The sequence below is a fragment of the Abramis brama genome (genome assembly GCF_963993115.1).
Source record: "Abramis brama genome assembly, chromosome: 10".
Lineage (NCBI taxonomy): Eukaryota > Metazoa > Chordata > Actinopteri > Cypriniformes > Leuciscidae > Abramis > Abramis brama.
The window spans coordinates 37,467,239-37,491,625 of record NC_139972.1 but is presented as its reverse complement, the minus strand read 5'-3'; the positions used below and the strand labels follow the sequence as shown (position 1 = coordinate 37,491,625).

Sequence of the window (24,387 nt, the reverse complement as noted above, 5' to 3'; positions counted from 1 at the left end):
CAGCCGGCCCAGCCGGCCCAGCCAACATTGATGTCAAAATTACGTCACGAAATAGGTCAAAAATGAAAGTCATATTGACGTCAAAGTGTCGATGTCAATTTGTTGTCAAGATTTTGACCTCTGCTGATGTCATTTTGATGTTATTTTGATGTCAATTCAACATTTATTTGACGTCAAGATGTCATGATGTTGATCCCAGCAGGCACAGGATATAGACTACAATGTCGGTCAGACGTTGGATTTTGGTTGAAAATGAAAGTCGGGTTGACGTCTAAATCCAATGTTTGTTTGATGTCAAGCTCCAACGTTGGCCAGTTGCTGAATTTTGGTTGGAATAAACCAAACAAAAAGGTGAAATGCATGGCCGTACACTTACCAGCTTCACTTAAAACTACCCAGATTTACTTTATTTAATTTCCGTTTTAATGAAATCATATTTTGCATTTTAAAGTCACCATGATGGTGGTTAGCCTTTGCTTTAGTTGTGCTCTTGACCCTTGCCTCTTTAATATAAAAATTTCTATAGCTGATATAATTGTGTGTTTATAAATCACATTTGTTGTGGCAAAAAATCCTAGAGAAAATTTAGATCAGGTGATGTTGGCTGTTTATTGATGATGATGATATTATCATGTAATTGCCTGAGTCTCTGATCTTATTCAGTGTCTAATGCTTTGATTATATAGGACTTGTGTTTTTATAATAGAAGACAATTGATTTTACATCATGAGAGCAATGTTGCTTATCAAATAATATAAAGGATTTTAAAAACATTTAGTGCATTAAACTTTTTCTTCTACATTATTACTTAGCCATCAAGAATCAGTGTATGACTCTCAACAATGGTGACAATCAATGAAATGCTTCATGCTGCAGTGCATGCTGGGTACCACCAATCAAAACTCACCCATATCTACCAGCATGCATTGTGGCTTTAATAAATTATGTTGATCTGTTTATGTGGATATTATGTTTGATTATCAATAAACAGCCAACAACACCTGACCTCATTTTCTCCTGGCTTTTTTATCGACAACAATTGTGCTTTATAAACACACAATTATAACAGCCAGAGAAAAGTTTATTTTAAAGAGTCAAGGGTCAAGAGCACAACTAAAGCAAACGCTAACCACCATCATGGTGGCTTTAAAATACAAAATATTATTTCTTTAAACCGGAAATTAAATAAAGTAAATCTGGTTTTACCAGAAATTATATATACCAAATATACAAAAAATTAGAGGTATTTCGGATTTCATGGAAGGAGAGCTCGATTACTTATACAGAGAGGCTTTAAAAGCTGCTAGATATGCTTATTTTTCAACCCTATTAGAAGAAAATAAACATAATCCTAGGTATTTATTTGAAACGGTGGCTAAACTAACGAAAAATAAAGCTTCAAGCACCGAAGTTTCCAAGCAAACAGTAGTAGCAAACAGAAGTTTCCAAGCACAGCAGTAATGATTTTATGAACTTCTTCACTTATAAGATTGATAATATCAGGGACAAAATTATAACTATGCAACCGTCTACTACAGTATCGCATCAGGGAGTGCATTGTAGTCTCCCTGAGGAAAAATTTGATTCATTCGTTGCTATAGGAGAGGAAGAATTTACTAAACTCATTAAATCATCTAAATCGACAACATGTATGTTAGACCCTATACCGACTAAGCTACTGAAAGAGATGCTTCCAGAGGTCATAGATCCTCTTCTTAATATCATTAATTCGTCTTTGTCTCTAGGAAACGTACCAAAAACCTTTAAGCTGGCTACGATTAAACCGCTTGTTAAAAAAACGCAACTTGATCCTACAGAATTAGTCAATTACAGGCCGATCTTGAATCTACCTTTTCTGTCAAAGATATTAGAAAAGGCAGTATCCTCACAACTGTGTTCCTTTCTTGAAAGAAATGATATCTGCAAGGATTTCCAGTCCAGATTTAGACCGTACCATAGTACCGAGACTGCTCTCGTTAGAGTCACAAATGATTTGCTCTTATCATCCAATCGTGGTTCCTAATCAAAACCTAACGAAACTTATCAATTCACAAAATTAACGGAATGCATAGCGGATATAAAAAATTGGATGACTCGTAATTTCCTACTTCTAAATTCTGAAAAAACAGAGTTTCTAATTATTGGACAAAAAACTTCCTCACGTAATAACCTAGAATACAGTCTAACACTTGATGGCTGCTCTGTTAAGTCTTCATCGTCGGTTAGGAACCTGGGTGTGCTCTTTGATACCAATCTTTCATTTGAAAGTCACGTGTCTAGTATCTGTAAAACTGCATTTTTCCATCTTAAAAATATATCTAAATTACGACATATGCTCTCATTGACAAATGCGGAACAATTAGTTAATGCGTTCATGACCTCAAGGCTAGATTATTGTAATGCTCTACTGGGTGGTTGCCCTGCACGCTTAATAAACAAACTACAGCTAGTTCAAAACGCAGCAGCTCGAGTTCTTACCAGAACCAGGAAGTATGACCATATTAGCCCAGTTCTGTCAAAACTGCATTGGCTCCCTATTAAACATCGCATCAATTTTAAAATATTGCTGATTACTTACAAAGCACTAAATGGTTTAGCTCCGCAGTACTTGAGCGAGCTCTTAACGCATTATAGTCCTTCACGTCTATTGCGATCTCAAAATTCCGGCCAGTTAATAATACCTAGAAACTCTGGAACAGTCTTCCTACCATTGTCCGGGAAGCAGACACACTCTGTCAGTTCAAAGCCAGATTAAAGACACATCTCTTTGACCTAGCATTCACATAATACATTATAGACTTTTATAATTCAATGTTAGGCTGCATAGATTAGGTCAGCCGGAACCGGGAACACTTCCCATAAATCCTGATGTACTCGTTACATCATGAGAAGAATGGCATCTACGCTAATTTTAGTGTCTGTGTTTATCCCGAGGTTTTCCTGCAGCCTGCCGGATCCAGGCCGTATCCAGATCTGACGAAGGACCTTGGCCTGGACCCGATGACAACGCAGTGCTGAAGTGCCAACTAGTCTCTCCCTATGGAGGATCCCTTTACCACTCTACAGATAAGGCGTTGTCGGGAAAATTCGTTTCGCGTTCCTACCCCAAAGCGACAAAATAAAATAAAATTCTTTATCAAAATTTATAAGGAAAGACAAGTACTTTGTTTAGGCTTGGCTTGTAGGGAAGTCCAAACCTGCGCACATATATTCAAACGCACATAACTATAGAACCCATTCTAAATGCGCATGTGAACGCCATCAGCGTTTCTCACAGGTTCGCGTTTAAAGTCTGTGTAGAGAGAATGGTGTCGTCTTAGCGGCCCCTAATTTAATAACAAATGATCGTTGCGACGGAAGCAAATCAATCAAAACTAACTTTAGCTGGAAAATAACTTAATTAAAGAACCACTATAAAGCCAAAACAATCTCTGTTACCTTAAATTATACGCTTATCTCTGTAAAGCTGCTTTGAAACAATCTACATTGTTAAAAGCGCTATATAAATGAAGATGACTTGACTTGACTTGACTTGGTTAGTTTTAAGTGAAGCTGGTAATAAGTGTACGGCCATGCATTTCACCTTTTTGTTTGGTTTATTCCAACCAAAATTCAACGACTGCCCAACGTTGGAGCTTGACCCTCCCTTCACTGTCACACTCTGTGTCACTCTGTGTGACTGTACGACTGCTGGCCTTTTCTTGCAAGAAAATACACCTCATCAAAAACTATTGGAAATGTTTGTCTTTTATTCAGTGATAGAATTTTGTTTGCCACCACACCTCCATGAAGGTTCTCGAGGCGACGGTAAAGCGACTCAAATTTGGCCTTACTCGTAGCCCAGCCTCCCTCATGACTATACCATTGACAAAGACATGGGCAACTAGAGTGGCTTGAATTTCATCTGAGACTGCTTGTCTTCTTGCCTTTGCCCTTCGTCCTCTTCCTCCTCCTTATCCCTCCTCGATCTCTTCCTTCATGTCTTTCTGGATCCATTGTTCCAAAACTCAAACTTATTTGGGCCCTTTTATCTATCTATTGAAGGATCTGACTGATGTGTGTTCAATTTTGACTCTTAGTGTTTCCACCTGGGTAATTGTGTGCTAACTGAGCTGAAGCTGTGTGTAAGCCCGTCTATTGGTCCAATGCCGGTTTCCAATAATATGGGGAAGGTTACTCTGCGTGTTATGTCTTTCCCTTTTCACAACACAACAAGATTAAATGCAGTATATCTTCTCACATGCAATAACTCGTTTCATCTGACTCCATAAATGAAAAAGATTTTAATGATATCTGTGCATCATTAAAATGAACGAATATTTGATTATTCTCTTAAACTATGTTTATATTTTACCCGCTTAGATCAGGAAACTATATCGCTTCGAGTTCCTTACCATGTCTCCGGCACAAGTGGTCAGTCCCGAAGATCAGAAGCAGAGGCAATTGGCTAAATATCTAGGATTTGCCATAATTCCCAAGCGCACAATCGAAAATATTTTCATCTAGCCCCCTTGGATGCCCTTCAGGAACTTAATTCAGTCGTTTTACTTTAGTAGAGGTTTTTGGCCACCATTAAAGACGTCAGTAGATCAACTTTACTTCTCTTTAATAGCTTTGGATTAGCCAAGCCCGTGATTGTTCACGTACACTTACCTAAAGTAACATTCAATTAGAACAGAAGTCATCGGACGCATCCAAGCTAGGTTGACCAACCATCTGCTGATTCTAGATGGACAAACCCATCCTCTCATCCAAGTAGTCTGCACACTTTGATATCAGTTATTAGCCGTCGCTAATCTCTGACGCAACCTTGTGGAAATATACGGATCCGTTAATCTATTTGGGAAAACAAGTCTCAGAGTCGTTCAGAATAAAATCAAACGTTTACAATTTATTGACCAGGTAATGAAGCAATAATTCAAAATCCAATTCGCAAGAATAAAATCATCAGTTAATCATAACATAACAACAATTCAGGAATCGAAGAATTTGTAGAAATTATTACCTGGCAATGAAAATTACACACAGCGGTTGTGTGGGCAGTCAACCTACAGACTCCTCGAACTTTTCTACACCTTTTCCTTATATACCCAGATAATTCAATATTCTTACCAAATGGTGGCGTCTGTCATTATAATTAGATTTTGGTTCCCTATTCAGGGATTCGCACTGTGAGATCAGAATTTGTATTTGAATAGGTTCTTGTTTTACATACAGTCTGAATGGAGGATCTGGGGGAGGGAAACACCTTTAACCCAGCGGGCACCTTGACGTCAATTTAACATCAATATGACATCAACATTGATGTCAAAATTACGTCACGAAATAGGTCAAAAATGAAAGTCATATTGACGTCAAAGTGTCGATGTCAATTTGATGTAAAGATTTTGACCTAGAGCTGCTGATGTCATTTTGATGTTATTTTGATGCTTTGTTGGTATTTGATGTCAATTCAACATTTATTAGATGTCATGATATTGATCCCAGCAGGCACAGGATATAGACTACAATGTCGGTCAGACGTTGGATTTTGGTTGAAAATGAAAGTCGTGTCGACGTCTAAATCCAATGTTTGTTTGACGTCAAGCTCCAACGTTGGGCAGTCGTTGAATTCTGGTTGGAATAAACCAAACAAAAAGGTGATATGCATGGCCGTACACTTATTACCAGCTTCACTTAAAACTAACCAGATTTACTTTATTTAATTTCCAGTTTAATTAAATCATATTTTGCATTTTAAAGTCACCATGATGGTGGTTAGCGTTTGCTTTAGTTGTGCTCTTGACCCTTGACTCTTTGATACAAAAATTTCTCTGGCTGCTATGATTGTGTTTATAAAGCACAATTGTTGTAGCTACAAAAAGCCATGATAAAATGAGATCAGATGATGTTGGCTGTTTATTGATGATGGTGATGATGATGATGATGATGATGATGATGATGATATTGTCACGTAAATGCCTGAATCCCTGATCTTATTCTGTGTCTAATGCTTTGATTATGTAGGACTTGTGGTTTTAAAACTGTTTTATTCATAATAGAAGTCATTTGATTCTATAGCATGTCTAGCAGTGTTGTTTATCAAATAATATACTTGGTTTTTAAAAACTATTTAGTGCACAAAAACTACTATCTATGGCATTACTTAGACATCACACAGACATCAAGAAACTGCATATGAATCTCAACAATGGTGACTCCAACTCCAGCTGCATAATTTATTAATGCCGCAATGCATGCTGGGTGATATGGGTGAGTTTTGATTGGTTTGATTGCATGCACTGCAGCATGAAGCATTTCATTGATTGTCACCATTGTTGAGAGTCATATTCTTGAAGTAATAATGTAGAGGAAAAAGATTAATGCACTAAATGTTTTTAAAATCCTTTATATTATTTGATAAACAACATTGCAATTCCATCCATCCATCCATCTTCTACCGCTTATCCGGGGCCGGGTCGCGGGGGCAGCAGTCTAAGCAGGGATGCCCAGACGTCCCTCTCCCTAGACACTTCCTCCAGCTCTTCCGGGGGGACACCGAGGCGTTCCCAGGCCAGCCGGGAGACATAGTCTCTCCAGCATGTCCTAGGTCTTCCCCGGGGTCTCCTCCCGGTGGGACATGCCCGGAACACCTTCCCGGGAAGGCGTCCAGGAGGCATCCGGAAAAGATGCCCGAGCCACCTCAACTGACCCCTCTCGATGTGGAGGAGCAGCGGCTCTACTCTGAGCTCCTCCCGGGTGACCGAGCTTCTCACCCTATCTCTAAGGGATCGCCCAGCCACCCTGCGGAGAAAGCTCATTTCGGCCGCTTGTATCCGGGATCTTGTCCTTTCGGTCATGACCCACAGCTCATGACCATAGGTGAGAGTAGGAACGTAGATTGACTGGTAAATCGAGAGCTTCGCCTTGCGGCTCAGCTCCTTCTTCACCACGACAGACCGGTACAGGGACCGCATTACTGCAGAAGCTGCACCGATCCGCCTGTCAATCTCCCGTTCCATCCTTCCCTCACTCGTGAACAAGACCCCAAGATACTTGAACTCCTCCACTTGAGGCAGGAGCTCTCCACCAACCTGAAGCGGGCAAACCACCCTTTTCCGACTGAGAACCATGGCCTCGGACTTGGAGGTGCTGATTTTCATCCCAGCCGCTTCACACTCGGCTGCAAACCGTCCCAGTGCATGCTGGAGGTCCTGGTCTGATGAGGCCAATTATGGTCTGAACATTGCAATTATGCTGTAAAATTATTTGGCTTCTATTATTAAAAAAAACATTACAATCAAAAAGTTCTATATAATCAAAGCATTAGACACTGAATAAGATCAGGATTCAGGCAATTACATGATGACATCATCATCAATAAACAGTCAACATCACCTGATCTCATCTTCTCATGGCTTTTTTAGCTACAACAATTATGTTTTATAAACACACAATTACAGCAGCCAGAGAATTTTTTATACTAAAGAGTCAAGGGTCAAGAGCACAACTAAAGCAAACGCTAACCACCATCATGGTGACTTTAAAATGCAAAATATGATTTCATTAAACCGGAAATTAAAATCTGGTTAGTTTTAAGTGAAGCTGGTAATAAGTGTACGGCCGTGCATTTCACCTTTTTGTTTGGCAAAATGACATCAGCAGAGGTCAAAATCTTGACATCAAATTGACATCGACACTTCTATGAGGTGTCCAGAACAACATACTAAAAGTCCTAAGAAATCCTAGTTGAGGAAATATGTTAAATTCTCATCAATCCGAGATGTGTGCCAATAAGGCCAGGCAACAATACACCCCAATGGGGCTATTTTTTTCCTTTATTCCTATCAAAATGAAACTTTACACAATGAAAGTACCCATGAAAAGTACAAAAAATTGTATTACAAGTTTCTTTGAAAATGAATTTTAATATGCAAATGAGCTATACACTAATCGAATATGCCCAAAATACACCCAAATAGGCTTAATTTTTTCCTTTACTCCTACCACAATAAAACTTTACATAGTAAAAGTATACATGAAAAGTAACTTTTTTTGTATTACAAGTTTCTTTTGAAATGAATTTGAATATGCACATGAGCGCCACACTTATTGAATATGTCCTAATTTGCATAGGCAGAAACACCATTCATATGTATGACAAATACATCGGCCCAATCTTCATCCAATCATCCTACTGCCAATGGGTGATGGCAATGCTGCTTTTAGACTGGCCTCTAACCTGAAAACTGCCTGGCTTGGTAGTACCTGCCAGGGGTATACTATAACCCTCGCCAGTATAGTCTTCAGGGTCACGGAGGCACACAAGCCTCCCCACCACGACAAGGTAGCAACAACAGGGGAGGTTTCTTTTTGGTGTTTTTTATTTATATTTATTTATTTATTTTAGTTTTGTTTTAGTTTTTCTTTAACTAACCTAGATATTGCCATTGCTAGCTTCACATAACACTGCAAAGCTACTTTACAAACGGTGGAAGTCTGATGTGTGGCCCGCCTGGTCTGAAATACTTGCTAACTACAAAAAGAGAAGCAGTTTTGGTGTCTGGCAAAATTATTTTAAAGAGCTGGAATGTCTGGAAAGTGTGTCTATTTGGTTTTTCATCTGTCTTCTGTGTGAGAGTGAATCGTTTAGTTGGTAAGAATGACTTCTGCCTGTAATCTCGTAATCTTACCAACAATACCAATCATTTGTAAATCTACCAGCCCAAAATTTAATCTCACCACGTTACTAATGACTAAGATGGCTATTCTGACTTTCTTCTGATGTTATCTGTGGGGGAATGTCATTAGGTAAGGCTTGTTCGCAAAAATAAAAAAAATAAAAAAATAAATTTAGAAAGCAACTGGAGGCAAGATTGTGCAATCAATTCTTAAGGTCAATATAAGTCTTTTTGTGGCAAGTAACCCAGGTAAGTGTGGCAAGTGACTGTTTATGCATAGGTTAACTTACTGAATTTACATGAATGTGTTAGTTATATGGCCCCTGTTTTTTCTACTTGTGACTTTATGGTTTCTTGGCCATAAGTAAATGTGGATAGGAGCAGGCTTCACTCAATGTGTATACTTGTCAACTTTAAGAGTGATGGCCTAGATAATTAGAATACATAAAGTGGGAGAGAGGCCGCACTATGCTTAAATATATTTTTATTTTTATTTGCAAATAAAAATAAAAATATATTTAAAGCAGAACTCGGCAACTCTAGCGAACTCTAGTCACTTCTTCGCTGATTTTCCCTTTTGTTGTCGCATGTTTTCCCCACAAGCTCCCCCTACAGCTGTGGGGCGTATATTCGTAAAAAACTCACTTGCGGCGGCCCCCCCTCTCTACCGCTGCTCATGTGCGTTTGTTATGATCGGAGAAAGCCAACTGTATCGTGTGGAGCTATGTCTACCGAGGTGGGTAATCTGGTAATACGTCATACATGTGTTTAGTGTGTTTATGTCAAATTGCCGTAAAGCAATTCGTGTTTCACGCTCGTTCTCGCTTCTCACAAGACTTCCAATTTCTATCTTGCCGGGACGCAGGGCCGGCGTGTGCACTTCTGCCGCTCTAGGCCAAAAAAAAATTGTGCCGCCCCTAGAGCTGGTCCGAATACCATTTTTTGAGCTTCGAAGCTTCGGTAGTAATGAACATCGAATATTTGAAGCTTCGGGGAGAGGGAGCTGAACATATTCTTCTCTCTAATAAAGGCAGGAATCTCTATAGCCTATGTCTGTCTGTCTGTTTGCATTTTGATTTTTTCGAGAACCGTTCATCCAATCGACTTCACAAGGGAGTGCAGTGTCGCATTTGGTGCAATATAGATGGACACGCGAGACGTGACACGTTCAGAATTTATAAACTTTTAGTAGCCTATATAGAACAGCGCGAGCGGGAAGTGGCGCGCCTCACGACGCGGGCAGGGCTTATTTGCAATTTATTAAACGCACACACACAGGTCTGTTAACTTAAGCAAGGCTACTTTTAAGGTAGTCTAATATTTTTCTGACTAAAAAATTACTGACACAGTAAAGGGTAGATTTAAATAAAGAAGAAACGAAATTTAAATAAAGAAAAACGATATTTAAATAAAGAAAAAAACGAAATTTAAATAAAGAAAAAACGAAATTTAAATAAAGAAAAACGAAATGTAAATAAAGAACAACGAAATTAAGTTAAATTAAAAACGAGATTAATTTAGATTGATAATAACGGGTAAAAAGGCTAATACATTTTGTTTCTGTTATTCTATTTTCCACAATGTCAAAGCAACGCAGCTTAACCCAAAACACAAGCTCAGGCACTTCTGTCCACACACACTCCGCTGTTCTGCTCTAGCCAGAGAATACTCCCGTTGTATGAACACTTTAGTAGGCCAAGAGGAAGCAAATATATTAGTTTGGGTTCCTTCAACTGTCCATCCTATTAAAATGGCTATAGGCTATATAAGATAGGCTAATTGTAAAAAAAAAAAAATTGTATTTCACCAGAATTTATAGGCCTAGTGTTGAACATATTCAAGCGCGAATGAGAACCGTTTCGAGAGTGCAACATTTTTGTTTTAAAGAATTTCCGGTAACGTTAGCTGTGCTAGCGGTCTCTTGGTTCTGTGGTGGACTTGACGGCGTGTCATCCTTGCAAATACTCCCTGGATCAATATATTTTAACAACGAACCCCTCTGTTGTTGGTGTGCTTTCTCCTTCAAAAGTCTCGATTCATGAACGATCCGTTCATTGCGTATGTCAGGTGACAAATGAACGAAAGACTCGGAAGGTAAAGTAATTATTATGTTCTGCATTATAATGATTTCTTAATTCAGAATATGATCAACATTGCGTAGGTGGATGTGATCGGGGAATTTGGCTGTTAAAAGTATAACATTTAAAGCCACTTAAATTAACGAAATTACTCAAATAAAGATTCGTTCATTTTGATGAACGAGATCGAACAAGAGAGTCAGTAAAATGATCCGAACTTCCCATCACTCAGTCATGACTCGTGAGAGCAGGGGGCGGGGCGGGGCAGCGGCAGCTCAGCAAATCATATAGCCTATTTTGTGAATTGTTCATTCCCGGTTGGCACACATTTTGCCGCCCTTACAAAAGTGCCGCTCTAGGCAATTGCCTAGTTCGCCTATATGGACGCGCCGGCCCTGCCGGGACGGTAGTCCCCAAGTTGCAAGGTTGGTTTTCCGCCTGGGAACGCTGGGGGGAGTGGGGAAAGTCACCAATATCACCAGAACACCATCCAAATGATTTCTAGACAGTTTTATTAAGTTACCAAGTTCTGCTTTAAGCATAGTGCGGCCCCTCTCCCACTTTATGGTTTCTTGGCCATAAGTCAATTAGGCCTAGTGTTGAGCTCATTTGCATATTTAAAATAGATTTTTCAAAGAAACTTGTAAAACAAAAATGTTACTTTTCATGTATACTTTCACTGTGTGAGGTTTGATTATGATAGGAGTAAAGGAAAAAATAAGTCCATTAGGGTGTATTTTGGGCATATTTGATTAGTATAGTATATTGATTACTCGTTTGCATATTCAAATTCATTTTCAAAGAAACTTCTAATACAAAATGTTTTACTTTTCTTGTAGACTTTCATTGTGTAAAGTTTTATTATGGTAGGAGTAAAGGAAGAAATTAATCCTATGCAGGTGTATTTTGGGTAACCTATATTCGATTAGTGTATAGCTCATTTGCATATTCAAATTAATTTTCAAAGAAACTTGTAATACAAAAAAAATTACTTTTCATGGGTACTTTCATTGTGTAAAGTTTCATTTTGATAGGAGTAAAGGAAAAAAATAGCCCTATTGGGGTGTATTGTTGCCTGGCCTTATTGGCACACATCTCGGATTGATGAGAATTTAACATATTTCCTCAACTAGGATTTCTTAGGACTTTTAGTATGTTGTTCTGGACACCTCATAGAAATGATCTAAGGTGAAAAAAATTATTTTACAATTATTTCTATTTTTGGCTCCAAAATTAGTTACTTTGCCTGGACTATAGAGACAGAGCGCAACGCGTCATAATCTGAAGACCACCAAGGGGGAAAACAAACCAACCGTCTCCATTGACTTTGCATTGCGAGAGGCTGCCTCCTTGTCATTTCTTGCTTCTAAGAAAAGACAGAATAATGCCTAAAAGCTGCTATGTGACAAGGTGTACAGCAAACAAGCTAAGAAACCCATAAATAAGTTTTCGTAAGCTGTCGACCCCAAAAAACGAGCGTTTGAGGACATAAAAGTGGATACAGGCTGGAACGAATGGGTAAATTGTGGGATCCTGACACTCAGTATGCACTAAAAATACACTACGTGTGCAGCAAGTTAAACATTTGGTCACTGGTGAGTCAAATATCCAAATGTCAGTTTTATATATTATATTTCTGTAAGATAAACTATCCTGTGTAGCCGATTACGGTCTCCTTCAGCGGATGTACATTAGTTCTCAGAGTAATGAGACACGTGACGCTCTGTCTCAACTGCCTGTATCCACTTTTATGTCCTAAACACTCGTTTTTTTGGGGTCGAGAGCTAATAAAAACTTATTTCTGGGTTTTTTAGCTTGTTTGCTGTACACCTTGACACACAGCAGCTTTTAGGCATTTTTCTGTCTTTTGTTAGAAGCAAGAAATGACAAGGAGGCAGCCTCTCGCAATGCAAAGTCAATGGGGACGGTTGCTTCGCGCCCTCCTTGCCACTTCCCGCCGAGACGGGTGTGGCTAACCTCTATAAAAGGAGCTCGAAAAGGCTGATTCACTTGATTTTCATCTCTTCAGCGAAGCTCACGCATCGCTGGATCACGAGGAAGCACGCGTCGTCTGAGGCAAGCACTTCAGCGGGACGAGCCCTGGAAGCCGCTGGCCAACGCCGCCTTCTACCGCCGTACCTGCTGCGCTTTCCGACGCCATATCCTTTCTTTTATTATTGTTCTTGTGTGTGTGTGTTCGCCTTGCAACACTCACCCCCTAAAAGAGCTGCGTCTTTCTAAAGATGCCTTCCTGCGGCTCGTGCCGAGCCCCACTCACCGAGGGAGACCGTCATGTCATCTGTGTCTCCTGTTTGGGTGAGGATCATGCAGCGCTCGCGCTCGCTGACGGCGGCTGCCCTCACTGCGAGCTTCTGCCGATGGTGACTCTGAGGACTCGCCTGGCATTTTTCTCAGAGCCTGCACTCCCCGCCGCGCTGCCGCGCCGTAAGAAGCGCCGCTCGCAGCGGGCCCCGGAACCCGCTCCAACCCGACCAAGCTCGCCGGTTCGCCCGCCTGCTTCACCGGCTTCCCCTGAATCACTTCCTGATGCTCAGCGCCCGCAGTCTGCCGCCGCTTCATCAGAGGAAGTTGTTTCCGAAGCCGCGTCGGGGGAGAAAGATTCCTGCTCTCTGCTAGCTTCAGGCAGCGAGGACTGGGCGAGCTCCGAGGATCTCGCGCCTCCTGCCCGTAGGCCTTCGACAAGAGCTAGCATCGAGAAGGAGCTCATGCGAGTACTCGCGTTGGCCGCGGCGAGCCTCGGCCTCGAGTGGTCTGCACCGGAACTCCCTTCTCGCACCCGGCTGGATGGTAGCTTCCTCCCTGGTGAGCGCACCTCTCCGGAATCAAAGCCCGCTCCTTTTCTTCCTGAGCTTCACGAAGAAGCTGCAAAGGCCTGGAATGCTCCCTACTCAGCACGAACACGTTCGTCTGTGTCGCCAGCATTTTCCTCCTTGGATAATGCTAAAGACCGAGGCTACCTTTCACTTCCGCCGGTGGAACAGGCGATAGCGACCCACCTTTGCCCGCCCTCTGCTGGACGGCGGACTAAACCGGTGTTGCCTTCCAAAGCCTGCCGCATGACGTCGACGCTGCTCGCGCGAATTTTCTCCGCCGCTGGGCAGGCTGCGTCGGCACTACACACCATGGCTACGCTGCAGATTTTCCAGGGTGATCTCCTCCGTAAGCTGGACGAGATGGGGCCTGACGCTATCTGCATCGCGGATTTGAGAAGCGCTTCGGATCTCTCCCTCCGCGCTACCAAGTCTGCTGCACAAGCCATGGGACGGTGTATGGCTTCCGCCACTGTTGCTGAGAGGCACTTATGGCTGACGCTCACGGAGATGGCTGATTCCGAGCGCACCGCGTTTCTCGACGCCCCGCTGTCTTCCGCTGGCCTCTTCGGATCTTCTCTCTCCGAGTTCGTAGAGAGATTTACCGAAGCCCAGAAAGCGTCTCAAGCCTTCAAGCACTTCCTCCCGAAGCGCTCTGGTTCTGCAGCGAGTCGTGAAAAACAGACCCCGCGGAGCTCTCAGCCTCAGCCCCCGCCTTCGGCCGCCTCTTCACAGCAGCGACAGCAGCGCAGCTCGAGGCCCCGCTCTCGCTCTAGCAACCGACGCCCCGCTCAGTGCGGGCCGCGGCCGAGGATTGCAGTGAAGCCGGAAGCCCCGAAGAAGTCCTAGCACGCCTAGGAAAGTGCAGGTGTGTGAGTCCCGTTGCGGCCGGTCTCTCACCCAAGCGCGCCGCTGTTTCAGCCCCAAGAATTGCGACTGTTCCAGCGTTTTGTGCAAAGCGCAAGCCCGCACAGCTGCCCGCTTGCCTGCACACAAAAGCCGTTTTTACGGCTACCCAGATATATCCCGAAAAGAGTGTATTTTCTGGTGTCCCGGCCACGGCCGATGGTGCTATAAATGTAGTGTCGATGCCCACTCCTCAGTGCCCATCCCTACACACAAGCACAGCCCTACACTTAGGGCTCGCGCACATAAAATCAACTCAGGTCGATTGCGCTTCCAACATAGTAAAAGTGCCCACTTCCCAGTGCCCACGAACACTATGTCTCACAGATCACAGGCTCTCTGTAAAAACTGTCCAAAGCAGTGAATGTGCCCGTTTCCCGCCCACATTTACTAGCAGACAGCATGAGTCCCACGAGACTTTCTCAGCCCTCCCTCACTCAGTTAAGCACTGTAGTAGGGTCGAGGACGAGCGTTCTGCCCGCTGTATTAAGCGCGCTCCCCGCCTCGAATGTCACAGGCATAACGCCTATGTTATTGCGCCCCGAAGCACCTCTGTCGCACGGCGAACAGAGTGCGCTTCGCATCCAACCCTTAGCCAGCCATGCAGAGGCATGGGCAGCGCTTCCAGGGGTTTCGGTCTGGGTGCTAGACATTATAAAGAGAGGCTTCTCGCTACAGTTTTGTCGACGCCCTCCCCGCTTAACAGCGCGCGTCGAAACTACGGTGACTTTAGAAGTAGCACACCTACTTCGCGCCGAAATATCAAAACTGATGAGCAAAGGGGCGATAGAGCATGTATCCCAAGCTCAAAGCGAAGGGGGGCTATACAGCAGATACTTTCTGGTCCCCAAAAAGGACGGTGGTATCAGACCCATGCTGGATCTAAGACGGCTGAACAGAGCATTAGTGAAACGCAGTTTCAAAATGCTCACGACCAGGAAAATCCTCGCGCATATTCGCCGAGGAGACTGGTTTATGTCGATAGATCTGAAGGACGCGTATTTTCAAATACAGATAGCGTCACATCACAGGCGATACTTGAGATTCGCCTTCGAGGGTCAGACATACCAGTATACAGTCCTGCCGTTCGGCTTGTCCCTGGCACCTCGTACATTTACGAAGTGCATGGACGCAGCGCTCGCCCCTCTCAGACTCAGAGGCATGCGAGTGCTGAACTATTTGGACGACTGGCTGATCCTAGCTCAATCACGATCACAGCTCGTGGAGCACAGAACCATTTTACTCGATCACCTCGAGAATCTTGGTATCACGGTCAATTGGACAAAGAGTTCGCTGAACCCCAGTCAAGCGATTTCGTTTCTGGGTACCATTCTGGACTCACAGTCTATGACAGCGCGGCTGTCGCCACAGCGCGTGCTGCACATTCAGCGCGCGGCGAGATCCTTCCGCTGCGGCGCGACTACCCCGCTCAGGAAGTTTCAAAGGATGCTGGGTCTCATGGCCTCAGCATCGCCAGTTCTTCAGCTGGGCTTGCTCCGCATGCGCCCTCTGCAGTTCTGGTTGAGAGCGCGAGTACCGCGCGTAGCGTGGGTGTCCGGCCGGTTACGTCTCAAGGTCAATCAGGGCTGTGTGGCTGGACGACTGGTACCGATCAGGTGTAAGCCTGGGGACTTCCTCGAGAGTGAGGATGGTGTCGACAGACGCATCCACCTCGGGATGGGGAGCGCTGCTCGAGGGCAGACCGTTCTTCGGCCTGTGGTCAGAACGAGAAAAGCTCCAACATATCAACTGCCTGGAAATGCTGGCAGTGCACAACGCGCTGACGCGTTTTTGTCCCCAAATCAAGGACCAACACGTCTTAGTCCGTTCGGACAACACGGCCGTGGTGTCCTACATAAATCGCCAGGGCGGTCTCAGATCCAGATCCCTGTACAGGCTGGCGAAACGCCTCCTAACATGGGCTCAGCACAATTTGCGCTCGCTGAGAGCAGTGCATGTGCCTGGGCTCCAGAATCTGGGCCCAGACAGACTGTCCAGGAACAACATTCCCCTGGGCGAATGGTCTCTACACCCACAAACAGTCCGGCTGTTGTGGGAGAGATTCGGCAGAGCGGAGGTGGACCTATTCGCGTCCCGCGAAAACGCTCATTGCCCCGTGTTCTTTTCCAAGAACGACAGCGCGCTGTCCCGGATGTGGCCGCGCTGCCCGCTATACGCTTTTCCCCCCGTCTCCCTCCTGCCTCAGGTGTTAGAGCGGGTCAGGGAAACAAAATGCTCAGTACTGCTTGTAGCACCGTTCTGGAAGAACCAAGCATGGTTTCCAGTCCTGATGCAGTTAGCAGACATCGCTCCATGGCCAGTGCCATTGAGGAAAGATCTCCTCTCGCAGGCCGGGGGCTCGATTTGGCACCCACACCCGGAGTTGTGGTCCCTTCATGTGTGGGCGCTCAACGGATATCCGTTGATCTCGCAGAGGGAGTGATGAATACCATCACTCAGGCTAGAGCACCGTCGACTAGGCGGCTTTATGCCTCGAAGTGGTCGGTTTTCTCCGGCTGGTGTACAGCTCGGGGCCTATCACCCCTCGATTGTGAGGTGACGGAGGTTCTCTCCTTCCTACAGGAGCTGTTGGATAAGGGCAGATCCCCTTCCACGCTCAAAGTTTATGTGGCGGCTATTGCAGCGTTCTCTGGAACAACGCTAGGTCAGTCACTAGGAAGGAACGATTTAGTCATCCGCTTCCTCAGGGGAGCTAGGAGGCTGAATCCTCCCAGACCTCCTTCAGTCCCTATGTGGGACCTTTCTACGGTTTTGGCGGCCATGAAAGGTGCCCCTTTCGAGCCTATCCAATCTATTAGCCTCAAACATTTGTCTTTTAAAACAGTGTTTTTGATGGCTCTTGCTTCAGTGAAGAGGCATTGGCGACCTGCACGCGCAAGCGCCCTCATTGGCCTGACGTCACTTCAGGCCTCGCTCGATAGGCTTATGCAGTTGCCGCAGAACAGCCAATGAGCGAGCAAGCTGTCTCGCCATAGCTGTGTACTGCTCAGCAGTACACAGCTATGCAGTACACAGCTATTAATACAGCTAGCAGTACACAGCTATTAATTCTCAATAGGACTGTCTGTTCCTTTATTAAGCGATGATAGGGGTTTACGAATTAAGGATAATTTTTTGCTTCAGTATTTCGTGAAAAAAGAGTTTTTCCCGTAGCGTTTTTACAAAAAACGCAGTACTCGTTCCCTCTTCTAGAGAGAACCGAGGTTACGTTAGTAACCGAGTACGTTTGTATTCCCCCTGGGTGTGGGCGTGGCCTAAATGAGCTCTGTCTCTATTGTGTCACTGTTTAGTGTTTTGCGACACAAATGCACAGTACGAAAAGGTTTTACAGAAATAGTGATTTATTCGACAAATTGATTTAGGCTATTGAGAATTTGGTTCAGAGAATGGAGTTTAGTGTTTTAGCAATTCAGAAAAACTGTAATATATTACTAGCTATATATTGAATACATAAGGAATTGTCCTTTTCATATATTGAAAAATATGAGAACAATATATTTACTAATATAATGTAATTTTATATTCAGTTATACACTTCATAATATATATATGTAGGCTAGGCTATATATTTTTACTAATATATCATAAACACAATTTTTTTAATTATTTACATTATAAATGTTTCATATTTTCAAGGTAGTTAAGAAAAGTACTGCATATACTTAAGTATTTAGCCAAAAGACTATCACTGTGCTGAGGAGTGCACAGACATTTCTATTAAAGGTGCAGTGTGTCAATTTTAGCGGCATCTGGTGGTGAGGTTGCGAATTGCAACCAACAGAAGTTGCGGTGGCCGACAAGAAAATATGTCGTCGTCTGAGACAGCAGAGTTACCAGTTAAGCAATGAGGTTTGTTTACAAAGATAAATGAAGATATTTTGTTTAGTTAATTATTCAGTAATACGATATGTTATTGCGAATATTACTGTTGCTTGTTCATTATTGTGTCAGTGTTTTGTTTGTTGACTATAGCTAGTTTTTTTGCACGAAAAAAAAAAATAGGGACGAAACACGCTTTGTAATAGTTTGTCCATTCAGGGCTAATGTAGTAAAATGACGACGCAAATTAGCCCTTTATGGGGACCCTTATGTATGGAGACGAAATTGCTCATTCGATAATAATTACATCGTATAAATTCTAATATACAGCATTTTTATGAATAAAAAGTTTTTATTCTACCATTATTATATTCTGGCATTGTTGAAAGTGTAGGGTTAATGGTCAACCGAACCGAACCACGGGCTCTCCTCTTCAGCACAATGGTAACCCCCAAAAATTCACACATACCAGAAAACCTTTTAAATTTCGAAATAATAGAACATTAAATTAAACATTAGCAGATCTCCCCCTATATTAATATTGAGCAAAACACGTTAAATAACACTTTTAACATTTGCTCTCTTTAACAGTCAGAAGAAAGCATGCTGGGAACTGTGTGTGTGTGCGTATGTGTGTGTGTGTGTGTGTGTGTGTTTAAGTGTGAACATGCATTCACATTTATATGGGAACATGTATGTAAAATATATGTACACAATAAAACTTTGAGAATACATGAAATGCTATTTTTTAAAGGCTCATATAGTCTTCAAAGACTCACTAAATGCATTACAGTTTTTTTTTTTTTTTTTTTTTTTTTTTTTAATTGCTAACATCTTATTGTCCAATCAAATGTCCAATGTTCAAAACTAATGTTTCCAATCATTTATCTATGATTGCATTCTAATAATTTCTTACATGGCAATGTGATCGTGTGCGTGGGCGTGTTCGAGGAATTTGGCTGCTGAAAATACAATATTTTCATTAAACCGACTTTTTAAATAATTTCAAACTAAATGACTTAATTAAATTTAAATTTACAGAATGCAGATCCTATTATATTCTAATACATTTACATACATTTAATACATATAATTATTATTATAACCAACAGCTTTATAGAAACTGTATCTTAAGATAAAACACATATATATTTTTACTTTATTCATTTGATGACGTATCTTATAAGATGAAGGCTAGTTATGTGATTAAGCACACACCTGAGCTAAACTCATGATACAATTGATCTTCCAGAATAAGAATAATATATGTAAATCACAATTACACAGTAACCTACCTGCTTCGTATATACCTGATTAAACATGATACCATTCACAAGAACGGTGAGAAAAAAAGAAAAACAAATTGGGACAAAAATACCCACCACCATATTAAATAAAAAAGGATGGTTCTGTATTATTCATAAATGTCAAATTATAATACAAAACAACAGTATAAATCAAAGCAGGGGGTTCAGCGAAAAAAATCGGCAGCAGGAAGTAGCTGCCGTTGACAGCCGGAAGCCCTGCCATATTAGGATGGACCTGCCATTTCGTGGCAGCCAATCAGTATCGTCCAACGTAGTAGCAACCAATCACATGTAACTGGAAGTCAAGCGACAGCGGCCAATGGTCAACGGTGGCGCCGGCGATAACCATAAAACATGGGGCACGTTCAAGTTCAAAACGGTGCGCAACGTTTTGCTACGGTTTCCGGGTTGAACGTCATGTTTCCTGGAAACGGCGTGCACCGGTGTGCAACGGGGTTTGAGATACGTTTTCTCTTGTTTGATGGGTGTGTCAGAACTGCAGTCTAATCAGCAGCAACATGTATATAAAGCATGCGGTATTACAGTTTTTCTCGATTGCTTAAACACTATAACCAGGTTTTTGAACTAAAATTTCAAAACCATAATGCCATTTATCAAAAAGCACACCCATTTCACTAAACTATAAACACTATTTCCTGCTTTGACACATGAGTCAGATTTGTTGAACTGTCACTGCAAAACTCTACACACAAATCCCTTCATTTCTCATTGCCTAGACCATGTTGTCATATAGAAAGCACTAGCATTCAAAATTGTTCACTCAAGTCAGCGCAGCTTCAGCTCAGTTAGCACACAATTACCCAAGTGGAAACACTAAGAGTCAAAATTTAACACACATCAATCAGAACCTTCAATAGATATATAAAAGGGCCCAAATCAGTTTATTGCGTTTTGGAACAATGGATCCAGAAAGACATGAAGGAAGAGGGATAAGAATGAGGAGGAGGAAGGGCAAGGACAAGAAGACAAGCAGTCTCAGATGAAATTCAAGCCACTCTAGTTGCCCATGTGTTAGTCAATGGTATGACTATGAGGGAGGCTTGGCTACGAGTAAGGCCAAATTTGAGTCGCTTTACCGTCGCCTCAAGAACCTTCTGGAGGTGTGGTGGCAAACAAAATTCTATCACTGAATAAGAGACAAACATTTCCAATAGTCTTTGATGAGGTTTATTTTCTTGCAAGAAAAGGCCAGCAGTCGTACAGTCACACAGAGCGGCTGCAGAGTGTGACAGTGAAGAGAGGGCATCCTTTCTCCTTTATAGTCTTGAATCCCAGAATGTTATCTTTCTAGGCAAATGATGGTATTTCAACCATATGTGGAACATTCTTAGACGTATCCATCATATTGTATCCTTGAGTAGAGAACCTCCTGTCACGTCCTAACACTCTTTACCATTCCAATACAATTCGAATTCCATATTAGAATAAGGTTTGTGTGTGCTCTTTTACTGTCATATGTTGGTCACACACATCTTACTGTAAGTAAATATAATAAAAAAAATTAGAGGAGAGAGTAAAAAAAAAAAGAGTAAAAAAAAAAAAAAAGAGTAAAACAGGAAAAAAAATATTTTTGTGTGTGTGTGTTTTCTGTGTATGAATAAAAATGTGCCAATGTATCCACTGGTTGTGTCTTTTGTGTTCATCATGTGAAAAGGTTTGTGATGGGGGAACCACAAGCAACATAACTTACCAGTTTTGCAAATGTTGTTTTGAATTTATTGCACCAGTGTCTTAGACTATGTTGTAGTGTGTGTGATTTTGAGGGCTTGTGTGTCCTGTCTGAGGGCAAAGTTTGGTTTTTCAGCAAGAGTGAATGGTTTTGAGTGTAGAGCTTCATTTTGACCTGAAAATAGGAAGTTTGGGGAATTGGGTGAGACGTTATGGATTTGTGTTTATAGTTTTGAGAATACGAGGCATAGTTTCAAGAAATGTGTTTAAGCAATCGAGAAAAACTGTAAAGTGAACTCGCACAATGGGTTCAAGGAAAGTAATTTACAAATGTGTTCGATGCAGCTCGGTATACACAACAACTGAGGATATTAGAAGACATGTTTGTCAAAAGTTTTATTGTAAAAATATAGGATATCAACATAATGATGTAGTTGTTTATATTTTTAGCTTCATTGCAAGTGTATGACATTTGGTATAGAAATAAACAATGGTAATTAAGTGCTTTTCCTAAAAATGAGAAAGAAAATACAGGGTATTAAAACAGTATGAACTACAAATAAAGTGAGTATGTGAGGCTAAATAGATGTGTTTTAGTCTGAATTAGGTAAAATGTGTGCTTCCATTTCAGTTTCAGCAAGTGCAGTAACTGGGCGGCAAGTGCAGTAACTGTAACATTGGGCATATTTTGTAGTATTAAACACATATTTATACCGACTTCATCAGGCTCCGAAAATTATTCACAAAGAACACAAAGAATGGCCTTCTCAGCTGCCATAGTTGTAACTCTTGCGTCATCAGAACAGTGTGTTCAACGCATCACCGTTTCTGTTTAAAAAACGTTGTGCAACGTTTTGTCGGGGCTGAACGCAGCCATGGGGCACGTTCAAGTTGAAAACGGTGCGCAACATTTTGCTACGGTTTCCGGGTTGAACGTCATGTTTCCTGGAAACGGCGTGCACCGGTGTGCAACGGGGTTTGAAATACGTTTTCTCTTGTTTGGTGGGTGTGTCAGAACTGCAGTCCAATCAGCAGCAACATGTATATGAAGCACGCGGTATTAAAGTGAACTCGCACAATGGGTTCAAGGAAAGTAATATACGCAACGGTATACGCAACAACTGAGGATATTAGAATACATGTTTGAATACAAGTTTTATTGTAAAAATATAGGATATCAACATAATGATGTAGTTGTTTATATTTTTAGCTTCATTGCAAGTGTATGACATTTGGTATAGAAATAAACAATGGTAATTAAGTGCTTTTCCTAAAAATGAGAAAGAAAATACAGGGTATTAAAACAGTATGAACTACAAATAAAGTCAGTATGTGAGGCTAAATAGATGTGTTTTAGTCTGAATTAGGTAAGATGTGTGCTTCAGTTTCAGCAATCCCTTCACTCGATTGGGATGTTCTCTTTTGTTCTGGGTGGCAAGTGCAGTTACTGTAACATCGGGCATATTTTGTAGTATTAAACACATATTTATACCGACTTCATCAGGCTCCGAAAATTCTTCACAAAGAACACAAAGAATGGCCTTCTCAGCTGCCATAGTTGCAACTCTTGCGTCATCAGAACAGTGTGTTCAACGCATCACCGTTTCTGTTTAAAAAACGTTGTGCAACGTTTTGTCGGGGCTGAACGCAACCATGGTAAATCATGTTAAAGCAGCACTCAGTAGCTTCGGGATTTCTTCGATGTATTCTCGCTTTTTGCTCGCAGATTTCTCTCTAGAGCTCCCCCCACAGCTTCGGAATATATATTTGACAACACTGTTGTAAAAACTTGTTGGCGATTCTCAGACACCAGAGGCTAGTAGATCAACGACATCAAAGCAGATGGGACATTCTTTAAAACGTCTTCTTCATTCGGGTTCGGACAGCGTGAGGGAGCGCAATAATGACAGTATTTGAGCAGATTTCTTTTGGCCGTAAAGCAATTGTTTACATCGCGAGACCTGATATCACGCGATACTTCCTGACGCGGCGGCCCGCCGCCCCAAAGTTGCAAGTGCGGATTTTCCGCTCACGGGCACCAGGGGGGTGCGAAACGACCACCATTCAACCCGAAATAAGTAATATAACCATTCCAATGACTCCGAAGCTGTTCAGTTAAGGTAAAAAAGTTACTTAGTTCACCTTTAAACCATACTAGAACATTTTTAAACTTTCTGGCTAGGCTTTTTCAAGCTAACTTAAAGTTTGTCTACGAACTTTACTATCTAGTTCAGGATTGTGGTCTATCATTCTGATTTCAGAACAACAAATACAAAGCCTGTTTCAACTGTTACAGCTGCTTCATTAAACAAAAACAAGAATATATTAAAGTAGTACTACAAATGTAAAACTGAACTTAAATGATAGCAAAATATGATTTTAAATAAAGGTAATCGATGAGACAATGTTCTTTTTTTCTTCTTTTAGACAGGACTTTCATTATTTAAGTTTAAATGTTGTATATTTAATATGTATAAAGAATATATACTTAATAAATATACAATATGATTACATAGGCATTTCTTTCTGTATGTATATATTTAATTATTTAACAAACATGTACACTCATGTACACTCATAAATTATATTTATACACGTAAAAAGGGTAAAAATGTAAAAACTTGCTTTTTTTACAGCAAGGGTTAACAGTGAAGATGACAGGTGCACTGATGGAAACAATCTAAGATGGAGAGAAGAAAGAGGATGAGGACGAGAAAGAGCAAGGTGTGGACAGGGTTGTCAAAGTGCTTAAAGTAATGTGTCAGACTAGAGGATTTTTCCCTTCGTCTGGCAAGAGACAACATTGTCTAAAGTCCTCAGGCCAGAGCCAGCAGGAAGACATGATGCTGATGCTGAAGCAGAATCAATCTCTCATTGACCTTGATTTTGCAGTTTCACAACGTACAGTATTTGAGTGTACCGTAACAGAGTTTTATTTGACCCCTTTGGCTTTTGCAGTTTTTACAGTATGCAAGTGCTGAATATACAGACATTCAACAGGCCTACAATTCAATATTCAGTACAATTCTATACTTGCAGTGCATACAGTATACAATATTCGGCTGTACCTTACTCG

At 41.8% G+C, this 24,387-nt stretch overlaps 1 protein-coding gene across 2 annotated transcripts in view; it reads left to right on the top strand.

Annotated features, from left to right (window-relative positions):
• Positions 1-24,074, top strand: part of LOC311090314 (cyclin-dependent kinase-like 1) — a gene marked incomplete at its 5' end in the record, with an annotated part of 116,547 nt that extends 92,473 nt beyond the window's left edge. For both annotated transcript variants that reach the window (XM_084125566.1, XM_084125565.1), the window contains one exon: positions 23,948-24,074. The remainder of the gene's footprint in view (positions 1-23,947) is intronic.
• Between the last annotated feature and the right edge of the window lie 313 nt (positions 24,075-24,387).